Source organism: Leucoraja erinacea, chromosome 17 (assembly GCF_028641065.1).
Source record: "Leucoraja erinacea ecotype New England chromosome 17, Leri_hhj_1, whole genome shotgun sequence".
Taxonomy (NCBI): Eukaryota; Metazoa; Chordata; class Chondrichthyes; order Rajiformes; family Rajidae; genus Leucoraja; species Leucoraja erinaceus.
The window spans coordinates 36,213,105-36,234,506 of NC_073393.1; positions in this window are offsets into that span (position 1 = coordinate 36,213,105).

The window sequence follows — 21,402 nt, forward strand, 5'->3', positions numbered from 1 at the left end:
TGAGATTGGCTATTTTGTCGACCTAATGGTGAGGATCATGCCTTGTATCCTGTCATGAAACAAAGTTAAGTTGGAGACAGATTTCTTAAGGCAGCTGAATCTTAGTCAACTGAGCCCCATTGTCCCTTCTAGATTATTTAGTGAGATTGCAAAAGGTTAACTATTGTGGCTGTGCTGCTGCCTGTGTATCTCTTGGAATTGCCGTGGTGAAGAGCATGTCCATTACGTCTTTAGGTGGACAGAACACCCCACATGCGTTTCAGGAAACACAGTGATGCAAACAGGTAGTTGGGGCGGTAGCAATGGAGAAATAATGCTTGGTTGAAAACCTTCAACGGTTCAGTTGCAATAATGGAAAATAAATTGCGAGGTAGAAATAAGGAACTGCAGATGCTAGCTTACAGAAAAAGGAAAGGTTAAAAAGGGAAGAGGTAGATCAGGTTTGGTAGTAAAAGAATAAACATTTGCCAGAATAGTGGAACTAAAGGTAAAGTTTGATGCCCAGCTGTTTGATGCCTAATGACTAAAGTCTTGTGGCACATGTTTACGTTTTGGCAGAAGGAACATTCATAAAAAAGTCTCCACTAACCCATATTGAATACAAAAAACAAAAAGGTGCAGATGCTGAAAATTTGATGAAGTTCTAATGAAGGGGTTTGATCCGGAAACATTCATTCTGTTTTAATTTCCCACAGATGCTGCCTGAGCTGCTGAAAGTTTCAAGCATGTTCTGGTTTTATTTTATACTGAATACTCACATGTCAGAATAGGCAGCCTGCAACCCAATGGTATGAATATTGATTTCTCTAACTTCAAGTAACCCTTGCGTCCCCTCTCTCTCCGCCACTACCCCACCCTAGTCATTGTAAAGCTTTCACTGCCGTCGGTGAGTTTCGGGTGGCACTGCGCGTGGCAGTCTCGCCAGCAGTTGTCTGTCATTTCACACTTTTTGTTATTTTTAGTTGTGTCAAAAGCATGTTTTTGGAGGTCGTTTAGTCTTTTTTGAGTGTGGGGTGGAGGGGAAGGGGGAAAACCGTTTTCTCAGTCACTTCCTGATCGAGGATGCGTCTTTTTTCTGAGTCGCATTGTTGCCCCCACGGACCTTCCGGATTGGCGCGGCCTTTCCTGCCGGAGACCGGCCACAGCTTCAGCAGCGGCGCAGCACTGGATTCCATCGCGGAGCGGGCGATGCCTTACCGGGGATTGCCGGAGCTCCGGAGCATTGGGACTGCTGTTTAACACCGTGGAGCTGTGGTTTGCGGAGCTTCCAGCACGGGCGGCGCTGACTTTAACATCGTGGAGTCCTGGGATCCTCTTGCCGGGGGTCACCGGCGCTGAATCTCCGCCCAGCTCGGCCTGTGGACTTCAGGAGCCGCGGTCTCTGGTAGGAAATGGCCGATTCGGAAACTCCAAGCCGCTGAGAGTGTTTTCCGTTCCGACGCCGGAGCTCTGATCATTCCGGCCAGAGGGCCTGAACATCGGGCCGCCTGTAACGACGACTGCGGAGGGCTCAAAGGCCATGACCACGGGTGACCAAGAGGAAGATGACTGAACTTTATTGCCTTCCCTCACAGTGGGAAACGTTAATTCAGCTGTGTGGGGGATGTTCATGTTAAATTCTATCGTGCGTTGTGTTCTTTTTATTCGTATGACTATATGGTAATTCAAATCTCACTGCACCAATTGGTGCATGTGACAATAAATGTCTCTTGAACACTTCTCTACATTGTCTGTATAACTCGCTTTTACCAAGCCCACAGCTAACAATGGCCTGTTTCCTTTATCATCTTTATTTTTTTTGCGTATCTTTCATTCATTTGTCCTATATCTCTCTACATCACTGTCTATATCTCTTTCGCCTTTCCCCTGATTCACAGTCTGAAGAAGGGTCTCAACCCAAAACGTCACCTGTTCCTCCTCTCCATAGATGCTGTCTGACTCGCTGAGTTACTCCAGCTTTTTGTGTCTATTTACATGGCAGGTCCATTCTTGTTCCACTTTCTTTGTCATGTTTTAAAATATCAGTAAGTTTGAAAGTTCCCCTCAGTCTCTCGGTCATTGCCTTTCAAACCGCGACCACATAAAAGTTTGTGATCGACTTAATTCCTTTTCCTTAAATCCATCTTTTTTTGTTACCAGGGGAGTAAACATTTTAATTTGAGCTGATGGTGTCGTTTGATTTATAAGTTCAATAAAGATTTGGGGAACAAACAAAGATTTAGTTTTATGTGTTGCCCTAACAACCCTTCTCCCTTTCCCGTAAAATGAAATTACGTAAGCAAATGTGGCAACCATATTGTGCACGACCAAATCCTCAGCCATATGTCATATGACCCCAATATATGTTAACAGGGATCCTTACTGAATCAAATGGGAACTTTGGCTCCTGGCCAAAAACCAGGGTCAACCTTGCCAAGGGGCAAGAATGAAGCAGTAAACAGAACACACGTTTTTATCTTCGAATTTGACCAGTTTCTACAGGGGGAAAGTGGGTTAAAATCACCTACCAAAACCACTCCATGTTCCCACCCTCCACACTGCCTTAATTTCTTCGCTAAATCAAAAATAAGTGAAATTAGAACCCAAGCTACTGTTAATCATCTCCCAGACACCATGCATCATGCATAAGGATACAAATTTTCACCCATCTGCACACACATACTTCAATTATCTTGAAGGACCAAGTGTATTCAGTCTAAACGAGGTTGGGCTGAAGTTCACATTCTCATTTTGATTGGATTGATAATTAAATGATAGTTTTGGCTTCTGTTCAATGAACATACTGTTTTCCACAATTCATTTCACATCTGGGGTTTATTTATCATAAATCTAAGCACAACATAAATGAAACTTTTTGTGTTGTCTTGTAATTAAAAGAGAATACTTTCTAAAATAGGAAACATTTTATGTTTGTGTTACTTTTAATTAACTCTACACTATTTTCTGTTCCCTTTTCCTTAATAGATACATATATTTATTATGAATTCCCCTAAAGATTCACTATAACCTTTTCTATATTATTAGGTCCGAGTAATGAATGCCTTGTGTAAATTTCAGCTGCATGTTATACATTCAAAGAATGTCAAGTGCTATAAAAGTTTTTAGTTCAATGTCAAGAAGAAATGGAAGATTGAAAGGGCATTAAAATCCCAAAGTTTCTTAACTTATACAAGAATAATGTTATCGTATTTAAAAAATGCTAAGCTTGCTAAGCTCCAGTATCTAAGAAGAAACATATTGTTGGACAAATATCTAAAGTTAATGTAAACTGGTAACATTAATACCCCTGTAAATGCTTTTCTCAAGTTTCAATATTTGTAGTGAGTGCAGGTCTTATGCTAAATATAAACATCTGAAGTCAACTTATATTTATAATTATTACCAGGGAAGGGTTTAATAGAACACATGTTTTTAAGATTCCTGAGAAGAATTAGCCCAGGTGCAAATTTAACATACAAACTATCCCGAGCAAAAGCACTGCCTCAAAAGATAGTTAAATACAAACTTAGAAACTGGATCACGTTGTGCTTGTTTTTAAGTCCTATGAAATACATGACTGATTTTACCTGAACTGAATCAAATGAATAATCATTTCTAAGTAGTACCGTGTCCTTTGTAAAATTGGACTGGACTCTTCAAGCTGGGATCTGCACAGACATGGCTGACATTTTCCCAGGGTGATGTGCACTCCTAATGATGGCCTTTTCAAACACTGCCTATAAATACCATACTGACGTTATTGCGCTAAAAGTTCAACAGCCCACACCAAAAGCATCGTGGAATACTCCCACTCAAGTCAGGAGCATATTGTGCTAGTTTGCTTATTTTGTCTCTACTTAAAGGAATATTCTGCAGACATTGAGATGCATGACTTAGGAGCAAGAGCTGAATCAGCCAAGTTTCAGAGTACGCAGTGGGTGCTTAAACTAATAGTCAGTGTTTGCTCCAACCTTCAGCTGCTAAGATCTTCATTTAACAAATGTCTCAGTCATGACACCATTGCCAGAACTCCATTCTTTGAGGCATGGCAAGCAACTCCAGGTGGATTGGGAACATGGAGCTGGAGACAAAGACATGCCTTTAGGGTAACCACACCCAAACTGCATCTCTCTGATGACCACGATGACCAAAGGTTGCCAGCACAAAGATATGTGGCATCCTTCAGGAAGACCTCCTGCCATGTCCTTGTGTCTAGACTGTTCCTTCTATTAATATCAAGTTTGTGTTGCCTCTCCACTTCCTCACCAGAGGATCTTTGCTATGTGTTCCAAAGTGGTGCACCCAGGCATTGTATTCAAGGAGAAATCATTTCATCTGCTTTGAATTTAGTGATGCCAAAGTAACAGCTTAGCTTATGGTGTGGAACGTTTAGCTTTTAGCACAGTAACATCAGTATTGTATTAATAGGCCTTGTTTGCTCTAAGATTTACCAGCATTGGAGATATCCTAAAGGGCCTGTCCCACTTGCTGATTTTTTTCAGCGACTGCTGGCGTCATATCAGTGTTGCCAAAAGATTTTGAACATTTCAAAATCCAGTGGCGACAAAAAAAATGTTGCAACAATTGGATAAAAAATACGCACGTCAATACGGCATCACGCCACGTCACGCCGCAAAGTTTTCAGTGCCCTGATACGTCAGTCAACGATACCGGCAGTCACCAAAAAAAATCGCCAAGTGGGACAGACCTTTAAAGGTGCAATCAGCCATAGGCATGAATTCACAAGGGGTTTCAATAAGAAATCAGATTTCTATTTGACAAGTATGATTTCCATTCCCTCTGCATTGTGGGTTGTGCATATGATGTTTTGATAGTAAATGCTAAGTTTCTGGGATGCTCACATGGCTTCTTCTAAATCCAAAGGAACTGCACTACGAACATTTTCTCAAACAGGAGTCGTGGAAATACTATACAGTCCCAAAACAGGCTCTTCAGCCCAATTCATCCATGTCAACCAATTTGATTAACTGAACGAGCTCCAGAAGGTGATCTTCACTTAGAATTGTGGCCCATTGGTTGCTAATTAGTCCATATGTAATTTGACAATATTTCCCACCAATTGAAAGGTTAAGTAAATGGCCTGGAGAACGTTGTAATAAAAATTGCTTCATTTCTAACTTTTCCCAGTTCTAATGAAAAAGAACTCCATTTCTCCTGAGGCAATAACTCCATTTCTCTCTCTACAGGTACTGCCTTACCTGCTCAGCTTTTCGTGTTTTAATTGGAGTCGGGCGAGTTTGTATGACACAAGTGATTCACAGTCATGAAGCTATACAGCACGGAAACAGATCCATCGGCAACTATGTCCATGCTGACCATTAAATACCTTTCTATGGTAATCCCCTTTACCAGCACCTAGAAACATAGAAACATAGAAATTAGGTGCAGGAGTAGGCCATTCGGCCCTTCGAGCCTGCACCGCCATTCAATATGATCATGGCTGATCATCCAACTCAGTATCCCATACCTGCCTTCTCTCCATAACCCCCTGATCCCCTTAGCCACAAGGGCCACATCTAACTCTCTCTTAAATATAGCCAATGAACTGGCCTCAACTACCCTCTGTGGCAGAGAGTTCCAGAGATTCACCACTGTGTGAAAAAAGTTCTTCTCATAACCTGGTCTGTAGCTCTCTAACTCTTAGTGATTTTAAGCGCTCATCTAAATGCTTCATAAATGTTTGAGAGCATCTGTCTCCACCACCCCTTCAGTGGTGTTGGAGTTGGCTGAAAGAATGTGGTAAAGATCTAGGAACAGTAAAGGTATATCTGAGGGGGGTGTAAATATGAGGACATTAATTAAATCCAGAAATATCAAAAAAAAACGGACAGGGAAATAAATTGGAAAATATATGTTACAAGACTGGAATGGTAGATGATCTGGAATTTTTTAACTCAATGTAGAATCTGTTTCTGTTCAATGTGGAGAATAACACGCAGACCGTTTTGATCACCAACATCTACTGTTTCACAGACTGATTGCAGAATAGCACACTCCGATTGAATCTGTCTCTGCTACTGCCCCATGTAGAGCATTCCTGGTACTAACCACATGCTGTGTAAAAAATATTAATGTTACTGCTGATTCTTCTGTCAATCACCTTCATTCCAGTTCACCTTGTTCTTGATCACTCTCCCTTTAGGAAGGTAGACGCAAAAAGCTGGAGTAACTCAGCGGGTCAGACGGCATCTCCGGAGAAAAGGAATAGGTGACGTTTCGGGTCGAGGCCCTTCTTCAGACTGAGAGTCAGGGGAAAGGGAAACGAGAGATATAGACGGTGACGTAGAGAGATACAGAACAAATGATGAAAGATATTCAAAAAAGTAACAACGATAAAGGAAACAGACCAGTATTAGCTGCGGCCGAGGTGAGAACGAGTACAGAAAATGAGACTTAACAAGACGACTTTGAAGCTGGTACGACTTAGGTGGGAAGTGATGGAGAGAGAGGGAATGCATCACTCTTGAAGTTAGTGAAATCAATATTCATAATGTAGGAAGGAAGCGCAGATGCTGGTTTAAACCGAAGATAGACACAAAAAGCTGGAGTAACTCGGTGGGTCAGACAGCATCTCTGGAGAAAAGGAATGTGTGATGTTTTGGGTCGAGACCCATCTACAGACTGAGTCAAGGGAAAGGGAAATGAGAGATATCGCTGGTGATGTAGAGTGGAATACAACAAATAAATGAAAGATATACAAAAACGTAACAATGATACTGACTCTGAAGTATAGAGATTAAATGATACAAGAAACAGGTCATTGTTAGTTATTTGTTAGGTGAGAAGGAATACAAGCAATGAGACTCAATAAGACAACTTTGAAGCTAATACAACTTGGGTGAGAGATGGATAGAGAGTGGGAATGCTTGAAGTTAGATAAATCAAAATTCATACCACTGGGTTGCTTCTGCCCAAACGAAATATGAGATGCTGTTGCTCCAATTAGAGTTTGGCCTCACTTTTACCATGGAGGAGGTCGAGGACAGAAAGGTCAGTGTGGGAATGGGAAGGGGAATTAAAGTGTTTGGCAACTGGGAGATCAGGTAGGTCCAGGCTGACCGAGTGAAGGTGTTCAGAGAAACGATCGCCGAGCCTACACTTGATCGCGCTGGGTTGTAAGCCGCCCCAGCATCCCCCTTTAGGAAGACTGTCTCTTTGTGACCTACTTTGCTCCAAAGGAGAACAGTCCTAGATTCTGCTGTCTATTCTCTTACCTAAGGTTGCTCATCCTGGAATGATGGCATGACATGCATACCGAGGCAATACTCCAGATGTAGCAGAAGCGGTCGTTTACAGAGGTTTATCACTTCTCTGTTGCTCTTTTACTCCAAGTCTTTGCTTACAATGCCCGGTGTCCAGTTTGCTTTCTTAAACACTTTGTCAACCTTTTCTGCCATTTACAATTAACTTTCACTTACACCTCCAGAACTCTCTATTCTCAACCCCAATTTAGAATTGGGCTCCAGATTATATTTTCCTGTCACATTCCTCCTACCAAAATATAACCAGTTTTCTCAACCTTAAAATTACATCTGCCACTTTTCCATCAATGTATCTTTCAAGGATTTACTATCCTTGACTGGACTTTGCTGGCTTTACCTTGCACTAAACATTATTCCCTTATCATGTATCTATACACCGTAAATGGACTGATTGTATTCATGTGTTGTCTTTCTGCTGACTGGTTAGCACACAACAAAAAACTTTTCCCTCGGTACACGTGGCAATAAACTAAAATAAACTCCTCACAGTTCATTCTATCTCCTATTTTTTGGGCTTCCACAGATTTAGAGATTACTAGACTAAGTGGGACCCATGGCATTCAGAGGGCTAGTATGGACATTGTGGGCCGAATGGATTCTTAGGCTGGTGGCTCAGTCACTCAAGCCTGTTGTGCTGGCAGCTCGCTCACTGACTCATGGCTGGTGGGCTGGCAGTTGACTCACGGCTATTCCTTGAAATTCCATTTCAAGCAGGGTGCAAGGCCACTAAAGACAGTGAGCCATGACCTCTCCCTCCTCCACCTTGCAGAAACTGAGCCACACCCACACTTCTGGGTTTTATAGGCCCTCCCCCATTGCACCAGAAGGGGTGTGGCCTTCATGGTGTGATTGGCAGGAGAGAGAATCTCAACATTTTTAAAACACTAACAACTTTTATTTTTCATCGATGGGAAAAATCCTCGGCACCTGATGAGCGGAGGGGAACTCTGAGTAAGATGGCCAAAATCACAGCCGTACGTGGTATCATTTTTCTAAAATCAATATAAAGTGCAAACAGGAAGTGGTCAAGGTTAGACTTTTAATTATATAGAAGGTAAGGCAACTTTAATTAGGCAAGGCAACTTTAATTAGGCAAAGCAACTTTAATTAGGCAAGGCAACTTTAATTAGGCAACATAGGCTTAGCATTTCCAAACCACAGGCATCACAGCTTTAGCATTTCCAAACCAGAGGCAACACAGCTTTAACAATTCCAAACTATATTTTCAAAACACATTAAGGGCACTGACATGTCAGTAAAACCACTCACAGTTTAGTAGACATGTGTTCAGTGTTATTCACAGCTCAGACTGAGAAACGTGACCCTCTCACTCCCCCATCTTGCAGACACTGACTGAGGCACTCAATACCTCCGGGTTTTATAGTCCCTCCGGAAGGGGTGTGGCCTTCAGGAGAGAGAATCTCATCATTTTTTAAACACTAATAACTCTTTTATTTTTCATCGATGGGAAAATTCCTCTTGTCCTATGCAGCGGAGGGGGACTCTGAGTAAGATGGACAAAAATCACAACCGTAAGTGGCAGCGTTTTTTTTCTAAAATCAATATACAGAACAACAGGAAGTGGTCAAGATCAGACTTTCAGTAATATAGATATTCTGTATACCCAAATCCAAATCATTATCGATATTTTTAAGAGAAGCAGTGTTCCCAGTAGTAAACCCTAGGGAACTCATCTCTACATTTTCCTCCAGTTCATTTTATCCAGGCCTCATCTGTTCTCATCTTATTGAAATTAATCAGTCTCCAATTGACTTTTTTTTAAATCTTGAAGTGGTCTACATCCTTTTGCATAACAATTCTAAATCTTATGACATTATGGTCATTATTTCCTCAATGATATCCCATGCATACAATCTCCACTTGGCCTGGATAATTTCCCAGAACCTAGTCCAACAAAGCCATCTTCTGAGTTACACCAGGAAGGTAGAGATAATGGGTGTTTCCCTGAATACACTTCAGAAACTCCTTATATTTTGGCACATCATTTCATAGTTGAAATTCTCCAACATTATTATTCTATGGTTTTGGACATAGAGTCGTATAGCTTGGAAACAGGCCCTTTGCTCCATGCCGAGAAAGATGCCGCAACCAAACTAGTCCCATTTGCCCAGGTTTAGCCAATATCCCTCCAAACCTTTCCTATCCATGTATCTGTCAAAATGTCTTTTAAATCCTTTTATATTACCTGCCCCAATTACCTCCTCTGGCAGTTTGTTCCATATAGTCACAGGATGTGGAAAATATGTTTCCACGAGTGGGAGAGTCTAGGACCAGAGGTCATAGCCTTAGAATAAAAGGATGTTCCTTTAGGAAGGAGATGAGGAGGAATTATTTTAGTCAGATGGTGGTGAATCTGTGGAATTCATTGCCACAGAACCCTATGGAGGCTGTCAATGGTTAATTTTTAAGGCAGAGTTAGATACATTCTTGATTAGTAAGGGTGTCAGGGGTTATGGGGAAAAGGCAGGAGAATGGGGTTAAAAGTGGAACATAGAATATTCAGCCACGATTGAATAGTGGAGTAGACTTGATGGGACGAATGGCCTAATTCTGCTCCTATCACTTATGAATGAATATACCCACCATCCACTAAATGAAAAAGTTGCACCTCAAGTTCATAATAAATTCTTGCCCTTCTCTCCTCTGGTTCTTGATTCTCCCATAGTGAGTAAAAGACTGTGTATCCTCCCATCTTTTCCCCTCAGGACCTTAAAAACCTCTATAGGATCACCCCTCACCCTACTGCGCTGCGAGTAATAAAGACCTAGCCTGCCCAACCTATCCCTCTAGCTTAAGCAACGTCCTCGTAAATCTTCTCTGCACTATAAGGGCAAAGGACAAAGGACAAAGGACATTTATTGTCACATACACCAAATGGTACAGTGAAATTTGAGTTACCATGCAGCACATAAATAAGACAAACTCAACACTATGGAATTTAACATGAAACATAAAACATTCCCCACAGCGGAATCAATGTTTCCCACTGTGAGGGAAGGCAATAAAAGTTCAGTCACTATTTCTATCTTAATGGCATCCTTCCTACAGCAGAGTAACCAAACTTCTCAGCCACACAGTACTCCAAAATGCAACCTCCCCAACATCTTGTACAACTGTGACTTAATGACCCAACTTCTATACTTAATACTCTGACTGATGAGAGGCAATGTACCAAAACCCTATCTACCTATGACACCACTTTCAAGAAACTATGTACATGCACTCCTCGATGTACAAACTATGTACAACACTCTGCGAGGGCCCTACCATTCACAGTAAAGGGTCTCCCTGATTGAGTTCTACAAATTGGTTCTCTGCAGATTGGTTCTTCAATATTCTTCCCGCTAGTTGGTATAGACTCATCCCAGATGTATATTGCACATCTATTGCTTCTTTAATTGTAAACTGATTGGTTCTATCCTCTCTGTTTAACATACAGTATTCTCCTTGCTTAGCCTATCCTTCCCACATCTTCCTTTCTACATTTTTCCCTGAACACCTTATATCCAGAGATAATTAGAAACTGTTTCCATCCCGAACAGCCAGTTACCTGTCACTTTCATTTCCCATCCCGTTCCCACTCTGGGATGAAATCACTCTGTCCTTGACCTCTTACACCGTTCCAATAAAACTCAACGTAAGCATAAGAAATAAAACCTCATCCACCCACGCAGTGCATCATGATTCCTAACATCTAATACTGAATTCAACAATTTTCTAACGTCAAAATTGGCCAGTTCTGATAAAAGATCATCATTAGCTCAATTTCTTCTCTCTACGAATGTTGATCAATCTACTGTGAGTTTCCAACCTTCTCTTTTTATCACAACACAAGCATTGTTGCCCCCTCCCTCCACTTTGATTTTCTTCTATTTACACCTCCTCAGGAAATATCAGCTGTGACTAACAGCTCTTTTCCACCCTCCCTCAGTTGACACTGCCCTTGCACCATTCACTTTGTCTTGGTAACCACACTGTCATGCACAGTTCCTTTCTTTTCTCCCCATCACACCCTATTCTTTTCTCTCCAACTTCACATATATCTGATTTTTTTTCTAGTTCTGACGCTGGCCATAGACATGAAACATCAACACTATTTCTCTCTCCACAGATGCCGACTAACCTGCTAAGTATTTCCAGCATATTCTGTTCACAGGTACAATAATAGCACACATGCAAGTTTTACTTTAACTGCCTTAGACTAAACGTGATTGTCTTCCTCTTCCGCTTGGTTATGTACTTATTACTCCGTTGCATACAGACTAGCTGGTAACATGGGCTGACCTCCAGTTATAGTGAGTTTACACAGTACAGAACAAGCCAACACATGAGCAAAACACAAAGTGTTGGAGCAACTCAGCAGGTCAGGCAGCACCTGTGGAGGGAATGGGTAGGCGGCGTTTCGGGTGGGGATCCTTCTTGAGATTGGAGTCTGAAGTGTCCCGGCCCAAAACATCGCCCATCCATTTCCTCCACAGATTTTTTCCCAAAAATAAACTTTATTCAGAATAATAAAAAGGTTCAATCCAAGAACAGTGTAAAAACGTGACCAACATTCTCACCATCTATACACTGTATACATGCATTAGTGTTCACAAACTTCACACCCTTGCCACTCATGTGACCCCTGATATCTCTTCCCTGGTTCACAGGGGTCTCCAGCAGACCATGCCTGGGAAATAAGGGACTGCACATTGATTTACTCCAGCACTTTGTATTTTGCTGAAGATTCCAGCACCTGCAGTTCCTTGAGTCTCCAGGACAACACATGCAATGACTTTCACTTTGCCAGCTACTGAAAGGCTCCACCAGTGTTTATCAGGACGTTCAGCATTGCTTCACCCACGCTGAGATGTCTCATGCGTTTTATCACATTTTATGTGGCAGGATGGATTCTATTGTATGGCTGCTGTTTATGCCTATGGCTTGTGCCCTGGAGTGAGTGGACATGTTGTCAGCAGGTAACCTATTGCTCTGAGCCTTTGATTTGCCCTGGGAACTCAAACACGAAAGACACAGTGGATTGTCATAGAGGGCCACGATACTGGGCTTTGACTCACATGATCTGCTCCCTTGACGGTGGCCCTTTGGTGGCACTCTAACTTCCGTTAAGGGAGTAGAAATCATTTTGGTTCTGGCAGATGTCAAAATAGATAAGCACCACTGTTAATCACTGCATCACCACTGTGATAAGCACGAGAGCTCTGTTCACTGTGGGAATCCCTGCAGTCCGAGCAAAGTTTGCTCTGCCCAGAGAGAATGGGACTTAGTCTGCTGATATTGAACAGACAGCGTCAGTAACTTCTCCTGCACAAGAACGGACGGGAAACTGCAAGCAGCAACAGATATTTCCACCTCCTGCCTGAAAAAGTTCAACAGGGAAAGATTCTCTGAATTGATCATCATCCTTACAGCTGCTGATAACGTGATTCTTGCCTCAGGTTATGGTAGTGCCCAGAGCAGCAAGCAGTTCAGTCACAATAGTGATCAGTGTTAAAGCGCAGGTTTCAGATACATTGCATTCTGAATAGTTCACATAGGAGAATACCAATATTAATCCCCGACGGCTTTCCACTGAGCTATTTCCCTCTTGCAGTGATGTGTTCTCTGCATCACTTCTGTTCATCTTCCAAGTCATGTTGGATTCCAAATATACATATTCTCTTCGGGTTGAAACCAGCATCTGCAGTTCCTTCTTGCACATCTTAATCCACAGGTGAACAGCAGAAATGGGCTTGTGTAAAACACCGTGTCAGTAAATAATCCTAAAACACTTTCCACACCGCTCCACATATCCCTGAACAATTCGAAACCACAATGGAATGCCTCCAATAATTAAATAATCACAGTGACAGCAAAATATCAACTGCTGGCAACCAACTAACCTGCTTCTGTTCAATAACCCTTCAAGCATCATCTGTTGTTGATTCTTCCCTGCTGCTGAATGTAAGGTCAGGAACGTGAAACACGCTGAAAGAAGTGTTGAAGCCATGAGCAGCAAGATGGCAGCACAGGAGCACTTCACGTTTCTGGTGAAGACTCGGTTCCTACACATACTCGGTGGTGGATAAGTGATGCCAGCTACGTGGACTGCTTTGCCGTGGGTGCCAAGTATCTTGACTGCCGGTGAAGCTGCAGTGACTCAGGTAAACGGGGAGTATTCCACCACAGTCCCGCCTTGTGCCGTATAGATTGTGGAGAGGAATTGGTGTTTTATGATCATTTAAATCTACTTTGTTATCCACAATATTTATCTGCCTGGTCCATTTGAATTGCTGGTCAATGCTAATCTCCTGAGAGTTATTCGGCCCCCTTCGATCATGGCTGACCATGGATGTCTCCAGGGTGCTATTCCCTATATGGAGGTCGCCCGTGCGTGACTTTGTTTAACGTGGGGAGACTGGTGTACCACACGGACCTTGACAGATCTGGGTCAGGATCCAGTGGCATGGAGTCCAAGACGACCGGAGACCCTTTTCTGCTGCAGCCTTCATCCGCCTTCCCAGCCGTTGTGATGCTTCACTAAGGTCAGCCATCAACCTCCGCCTGTTCCACCTTTGAGGTCTTGGTTGGATTGCTCTTTGTCAGAGACCTCCCCCTTGACCTTACCGCCATGGGTGGCCCTACCAGGAGCATAGCTCCAGACGACATCGCTCTCAGGATCTCAGGACCACACAAGTTTCTCCACCACGACAAGGTGACAATCCACAGAGGTAGAGAGTAGATTCCTGCAGGGATAGTTCTGAATTGGAGATGATGGACCTCCGTCAATCAGAAACATTTTCCTTTGCACCAGGTGTGACCCCCAAGCTGTGGAACTGTATGCGATGAAATTGAACAGCTAGATTTATCAAAGTGTGTCCATTTATTTTCCTTCTATTCTTTTGAGTTCATGTAGCTTGATTGTATTTGATTGAGAGTTAGAAAACTATGGCTTCTTACGGCCAATGCATCCCCAGCTTCATAGAACAATACAGCGTAGGAACAGGCCCTTTGACTACCATGTCTGAATTAAACTCTGTCTGCCATTTCTCTGCCTGTAGTCCAATTGATTTATATCTTGTTGCATCCTTTGCCAACTTTCTCCCTTGTCCACTATTCCACCATCTTTTGTGTCATCTGCAAAACTACTTACCGACCTGTCCACATTTTTATCCGAAGCATTCATATGTATCACGAGGAACCGATGTCCCAACATTGATCCCTGCAGAACACCACTGGTCACAGGCCTTCAGTCATCGAAACATCCCTCCACCACTACTCTCTGTCTTCTTCCAGAAACACTTGCAAGGATGACTGATGATAAGCCTTGCAAGATGCACATTGAAGAATATTTTTGATCATATTCGGAAAAATCACAAACATACAGTACAAGATAGCATTCCTGTGATGCTCATGCTTAACCAACACATAGCAGCTCAGGACAAACACCTTTCTTTCCCCATATACTGTATCATTATGTTCCTGTTGCTGGTCACGTGGTAATATTTTGAAAGTTGAGGTCAGCGTGATAATCAAATGTAAGGAAGTAAGTTGATTTTAACCCATCATTATAAGCAGTGCCCTTAGTAGCCTGGAAGCTTTGGACATAGAAACATAGAAAATAGGTGCAGGAGGAGGCCATTCGGCCCTTCGAGCCATTCATTGTGATCATGGCTGATCGTCTCCAATCAATAACCCGTGCCTGCCTTCTCCCCAACATCATTCTCATTGTCCAAAAATAACTGCTTGTTTATGCATTACTAAGTTGATAATGGATTTTGTAATAGACACTATATTGTAATATCACTTTTTCCAGAAAGGAGAAGCATTTTGTTTGTTTTTGTGTCTTGTACCCAATAAACAATATTAAACATATTTGAAACAGATCATTAACTTTGAAGTATAAAGTCTAAATTCTTAAAATTGTATTGTAAATAAAAAACTGTAGAAAGAAAATTCTGTTGAAACATAATATATGCGGAAAATTAGTTTCCACCACCAATTATCCAATGTGTAGGCTGGAACGATCAGTGTTCACTTCAAAGACGCAGAATATAATTATTTTCTTCTCTCCTAAAATCAGAAGAATGCTTTTTCCCGGTAGACTTGAGCAACAGTACAGTTCAAGTCATTAATGAAGGAAACAAAAGATAAAAGAATTCATGTCTGTCACAATGGTTATTAAATATACTGTCTAATTTATCGGCAATGGCAGAGTGATTTCTACTCGTAATAACATATAGGTGACCTTTAGATAGACAGCTGCATTTCTGAATTTAATAAAACACACATGTTTACTAAAATGTGCATACTTATAATATGTTGCTCTGTGTGGAATTCCCACACAATCGACTGCAGCTTACTTTGTGGTAATTTGGTAATAATGACATCAAGAGGAACATAATATCCTTCTGCGAATGTTATTTGGCACAGTGCTGAGACATTGGAATTTTTCCTCAGATGTAACTCCCTCCAAAAATACTTTAAAAAGAGAATGCCATATAACTTTATACACAACATATATATTCTAAAATAGAAAGTACCAGAACCTATTGTAAATTAAAGATTGTAATCTAATCTTAGAATTTCAAATGGCACATAAAACCACTTGTGTTTCGCAGGTTACGATGTTATCTAATTCCTTCAATTGGGCTAGAATCTAGTAACTCGCTACAAGAATCTACTGTTTGGTATTTTTCTCAGTTTCAAGCAAAATCATGATTTGGCGGTTCAGTAGCTCAATTCACAGGAAGGCCTTTTCATGTGTTTACATATTCGATGTGACTTTAAACTGCAAAAACAGCAACAAATGTCACTCATTCTCTATCAATAAGGAACATCAGGGACCTGAATTACGCATATGTCTGACATTGTTTTATCACCCTCTTCATACAACAGTACATAGGATATCAAAAGATGAGTTACAAAAATGAATGAAACCAGACTTTGTTGCAATGACGGTAATATGAACCATAATGCTCGAGTCACATTTCTAGACTAAAATAATATTTGCTTTGAGTTTTCTCCCAGAGGGTGAATTTCGGATTGTTACTGTGTTGCCTAAGTGCATCTATGAAGTGGCATTTGAAGCAAGTGGAAGCGAAAATGCACAAAGAGGAAATGAAAAGGTAATAATTAGTCAAAAAGAACATTACATGTAGAAGGATACTTTGACGTTAAACTTTAAGACAAGCTTTCTTAGCCCAAAGTGAAAACCAAAACACTTGACGTACAGGAAAGATATTCAAGGCAGTTGAAGATGATCTTCCCAAATATGGAACAAAACCCATCATTAGATCAAATCCTACCTTGCTTATTTCATGCAAAGTCAGTGATTTTAAAGCATATTTTCTTTCAACAGATGAGTAAGATTGCCACTTCGCGAACAGGTTACATAACTTACTGTTTAAATTTTAGACACTAGTACCCGACAATGTGAATAACAAAAAGAGTTATATATTTGAGAAATCTGGAATCATTTTTAAACATTATGAGAGGCAACTGCTGTATATGAATCCTTCAATGCCGTGTGACTTTTGAAAATGCTGTACAAAGAATCCATCTGCTTGCTTATTTTGTTACATATTTTATTAATAACATATTTTCACTAATTTTGAATGAGTAACCATGGCTTTTAGTAAAGTCCTTTTAATTTGGAAAACATGTACAGACCAGACTTCAATATGAATTTTAAAACGATTCTAAGTTACAGATTTTTGTTGGCCCACTGCAGGAGAGATCTAAATAAAGATTGATCAACATACGAGCAGGATTTTGATTTTCGATTCACCGCAGAGTGTCACAAAATGCACGATTCTTGAACCAGAAATGAGGTTAACTAACAAGCCCTGCTTCTACTGATCACACAGTATCCATTTCTTGTACATATAAGCAAACAGTGCTACCTCCTGGTAAAATGGATAAAAGAGAACCAAGCAGACCATGCTTTTTCTTCCCTGTTTCTTCCCCCCCTGGGGGAATAGGAGAGTGAGTGATTTAATAACTGGTTAGAGCTTTAGAGTTAGAGTATATATTAGAAATTAATATTTTAAACCTCCTAGCACAAACACAACAAATCTCTGCTGTTTATCTATAATTATTTTTAAAGGACATATTTTGCACGAATGACAGGCGCCTGCAAGTTAATTCAGCTAATGGCACCTACTTCTTTTCAGTTTGTATCAATGTTTAGTGGTAGAGCTTAAAAAAAGTCGATTAGACATAACTACTCAATAGATGCCACTTGTACATGCTTGGCAATGACTGAGTGGGTGCTTGCTACACTGTCCATCACATTGTAAAGCAAGACAGTACTGCAATCTCACTGAATTAAACTGGTCGAGATGGAGAGTATGGCAAGCGTGCGTAGAGTAACAGGCTCACATTGGATTAAAACTTATTCAAGCAATAAAATAGAATGAAAGAAGATTCAACTAATGATTTAACTGCTGAGTTCCTCCAGCAGTTTGTTTTTTGCTTTGGACTCCGGCATCTGCAGTCTTTTGTGTCTTCAATCAATGTATATAGGATAGTAACTTGCCGTAGAAAACTAATACAGCAAATGCACGAGTGAAAACTGATTGTTTCCTCAAAGAAAACTAGTCAAAATAGTGCAGTAATTCTTTTATTTTACAATTAATGCAACATTTTGAAGAATCAAACGAAAGCTGGGTTTTTTTTCCAAAGCGTCAATGATATAAATGAGAGGAAAAAAATTGAAGAGAAGCTGAATAATTGTCCTCTCTAAACCCTAACCTTTGAGCTCCATTTTACAATATGATAAAAGTCAAAAGTTTTCTAATGGAGCTTTATGTGTGTTAGATTTTGGCAGTCTCAGACCCCAGTAGACTAAGTACACATCTGCACCAGGTCAAAATGATCTTAAAAGTGAAGGGGAAAAAAAATCTCTTCATATAGAAAAAATTCCCTAAGCAGTTGATGTTTATATGTTGTATTCCACAGTTCCTATAGGGGATATAAGAAAATTTATGGAAGACAGGCAATTCATATTATCTGGAAAATCAATGCGCTTTAATGGAGAACATATGGAGAACTTATAGACAAAAGCGAAATTGAAGTGCAAAATGTCAAAGCAGCGGAGAAATAAATGTAAAACTCATCTTTAAAGAGACAGTAAAAGAGAAGAAAAAGAGCAATGAAAAAAACTGTTTATTCAAAGTACAAAGGATGCAAGCAATGGCAGTTTAGTAAATTCTTATGAGAGCTACCGATTTAAAAGAAAACATCAGAACATTTCAAATGTAAAAATTAGTATTTGCCTTTGACAAATGACAAAAGGAATATTCAAAAGCTTTAATCTATGATTAAAAAAAAACAAATCTTTTGTTATATTGATAGAAGGAGGAGGAAGATGAATATTCAAACTCTGTGATCTTTTGGGCACTTTGTTAATGTTAATTTTAAGTGTGGACAAGATATAGAATGTGATTTCATATTAAGAAGTAGATGCATTTGCAAGAGCCAGCTCTAACCCAGACACCACCATTAAAACAGTTCCCTGTCTTCCTGTCAATGGTCAATGCTATCTTGAAGTGAAAACAAAGATATTTCAGTTACTTTTTGTTCAAAAGCACACATACAAATAAAAGCAGCAACTAACCCATCTGTTTATTCTTGTGTTTTGAAAGTACCAAAATAGCAATGCATCCAAACGAAATATATAGCACAACTTTGTCCCATTTGAAAACATTGCACACTCTCTAGAATCTTTGATGGTAAATCAAATACTTGTCATTTACTGAGGCTCACCAAAAGCTATTATTTCAATTCACATCATAAATTAGGTTTTCAAACTATAAATTAAGTATGGTCTATTTATTTCATGGCCATATTATCAACTGCTAATCACAATGCTCTTTGAATAAAGGGTTATACTGAAAACTAACAAGAAAGCAGAATTTTCTTTAGATTGTGAATGGTTAGTGGAGATTTCTGTTAATGGCTCAATCATTTAGCATGACTTTAAGCTCAGTGCTAGAATGAATACAGAGACTACATAGGATCTACACCTGTAACTTGATGTAATCAATAGTCTTCTTCAACAGTATCTCCAAGAAATGGTTACATTATTAAATTTTTTAAATGCACACAAAGTGATTTCTTGTTTGTTTTATTATTTTAATAAAATAATTTAATAATCTAGGCTTAGCACCTTTGAAGAAAGCAGCAAAGACTGCAATAACTTTGTAAGCAATGTAGAAGGGATGAAGATTTAAAAGGTTTTTCAACAAGAAATTGAAAATATAAGTTTATCAAATCTGCAAAAGCATCAAAATTAAAGTGCTTCGATTGTGGTTTTTATTACTCCTTAAATCAGACTAACACTGGTATGCAGACACAGTGGAACCTGGGTCACAGAGTAGTAATTCACACTGCCAGCCAGCTTCTGTGTTAAATTAAGAATGCCAGCATTTTGGTCGGTTATCAGTGCTCCATAACAAATACAGGACAATTTTTTTTGATATATTAATTTTTGACCAAATGTCCCCCGCTTGACTGCTGTAACGAGGTATGATATATTGAGCTCAGTCAGTTGCCTAGGAGACCCCGGTCCCCTGTTACTTGTCATTACAGTGCAAACAAGTCCTGGCATATAATGTCATTCCAGTCATCATAGAGAAATAAGGCAATGTTGGCCCATAGTTAATTGCATGCAGACACATCACAACCACTAAAAAGTCCCATTTTGTTTGCAAATAAGAACAAGAGGTTTCTGAATAGTTAGGATCAGAAACATGCTGTAATTGCATTTGAACACTTAAATTCACAAAAAGCAATATAGGCCGTGTTGAAGCACAGGCTTTTTGTGAATAACTGGAAATTGCAGCAAGAAAATGGTAGTCATTGAACATTGTTAGAATAATTTTATAGAGAAGAGTAGATAGATGGCGGATTTTTTTTTTTTCCTTTCCTTTCAGAAAATCTAAGGTGGTCACGTCTGTTCAGCCTTTTCTTTCATCTTCCCTTTTTTAGTTTCAAAGGAGAGAGCCCAATGGCTAAATAATGAGCTGTAATTTTCAATGCTAAAGTGCACCTTGCTTAGGATCCTTTTCGGCTCTGATTCGCCACTGCAGTAAGGTGGACAGATCAAAGCATTGCAAAACACACACTCGTTTCATGCTACTTAAAAAAATAAGGTATACACTAAATGGAAATTAAAGCTGATTTTAATGTCCAACTGGTTTTAGTAATATAGTATTTAGTAATAACTTTTAGTAACGTGCTAAGTGCTTCCAATAGAATGCATGAAGCAACATTCAATTTTCTGAAATATTACCGCTGGTGTAACCTTCATTCTTGGATGGGGTGTCAGTGGAAATAGGTGTCCTTCCTAGTAAATGGGCACCTGCATTTGTGCACTGATCTGGTGCACTGAGAAATCCATTCTCATTCATTCACATGTATTAGTCGGATTCAACACATAATGTGAACACATAGGAAAATATTAAGTTAACACTGTTGCATCAGGTTAAGTCTTAGAAAGTCCATGAGGTTGGAAAAATCCAACCTTTGAGATACTTTTTAACAATATGTATATTATCGCTTAATTGCACTTGGCATAGTCTGTAAAGGGTCATACAGCACGGAAACAGGGCCTTCAGCCCAACTTGTCCATGCTGAACAAAATGCATTCATCGCATCTGCTCATGTTTGGCCCATATCCCTCTAAACCTTTTCTATCCATGTACCCATCCAAATGTCTTTTAAATGTTGTTATACTACCTGTCTCAACTATTTCCTGGGGGAGCTCATTTCATATACCCACAGTGAAAATGTTTGCCCCTCAGGTTCCTATTAATTTTTCCCACCTCACCTTAAACTAATGTTCATTGCAGCTTGATTCCCCTATTCTGGGTAAAAGACTGCGTATTTATCCTGTCTATTCCACTCATGATCTTACAAGTTCATCCCTGATCTTCCTGCACTCAAAGGAACATAATCCTAGCCCACCCAACCTCTCCCTATAGCTCAGGCCCTCCAGTCCTGGCAATGCCCTCATAAATCTTTCAAACTTAGCAACATCCATCCGATAGCAGGATGACTAAAACTGAACACAATAACCCAAATACCAGTGTCTTGTACAACTGTAACATAACATCCCAACTTTTATACGCAG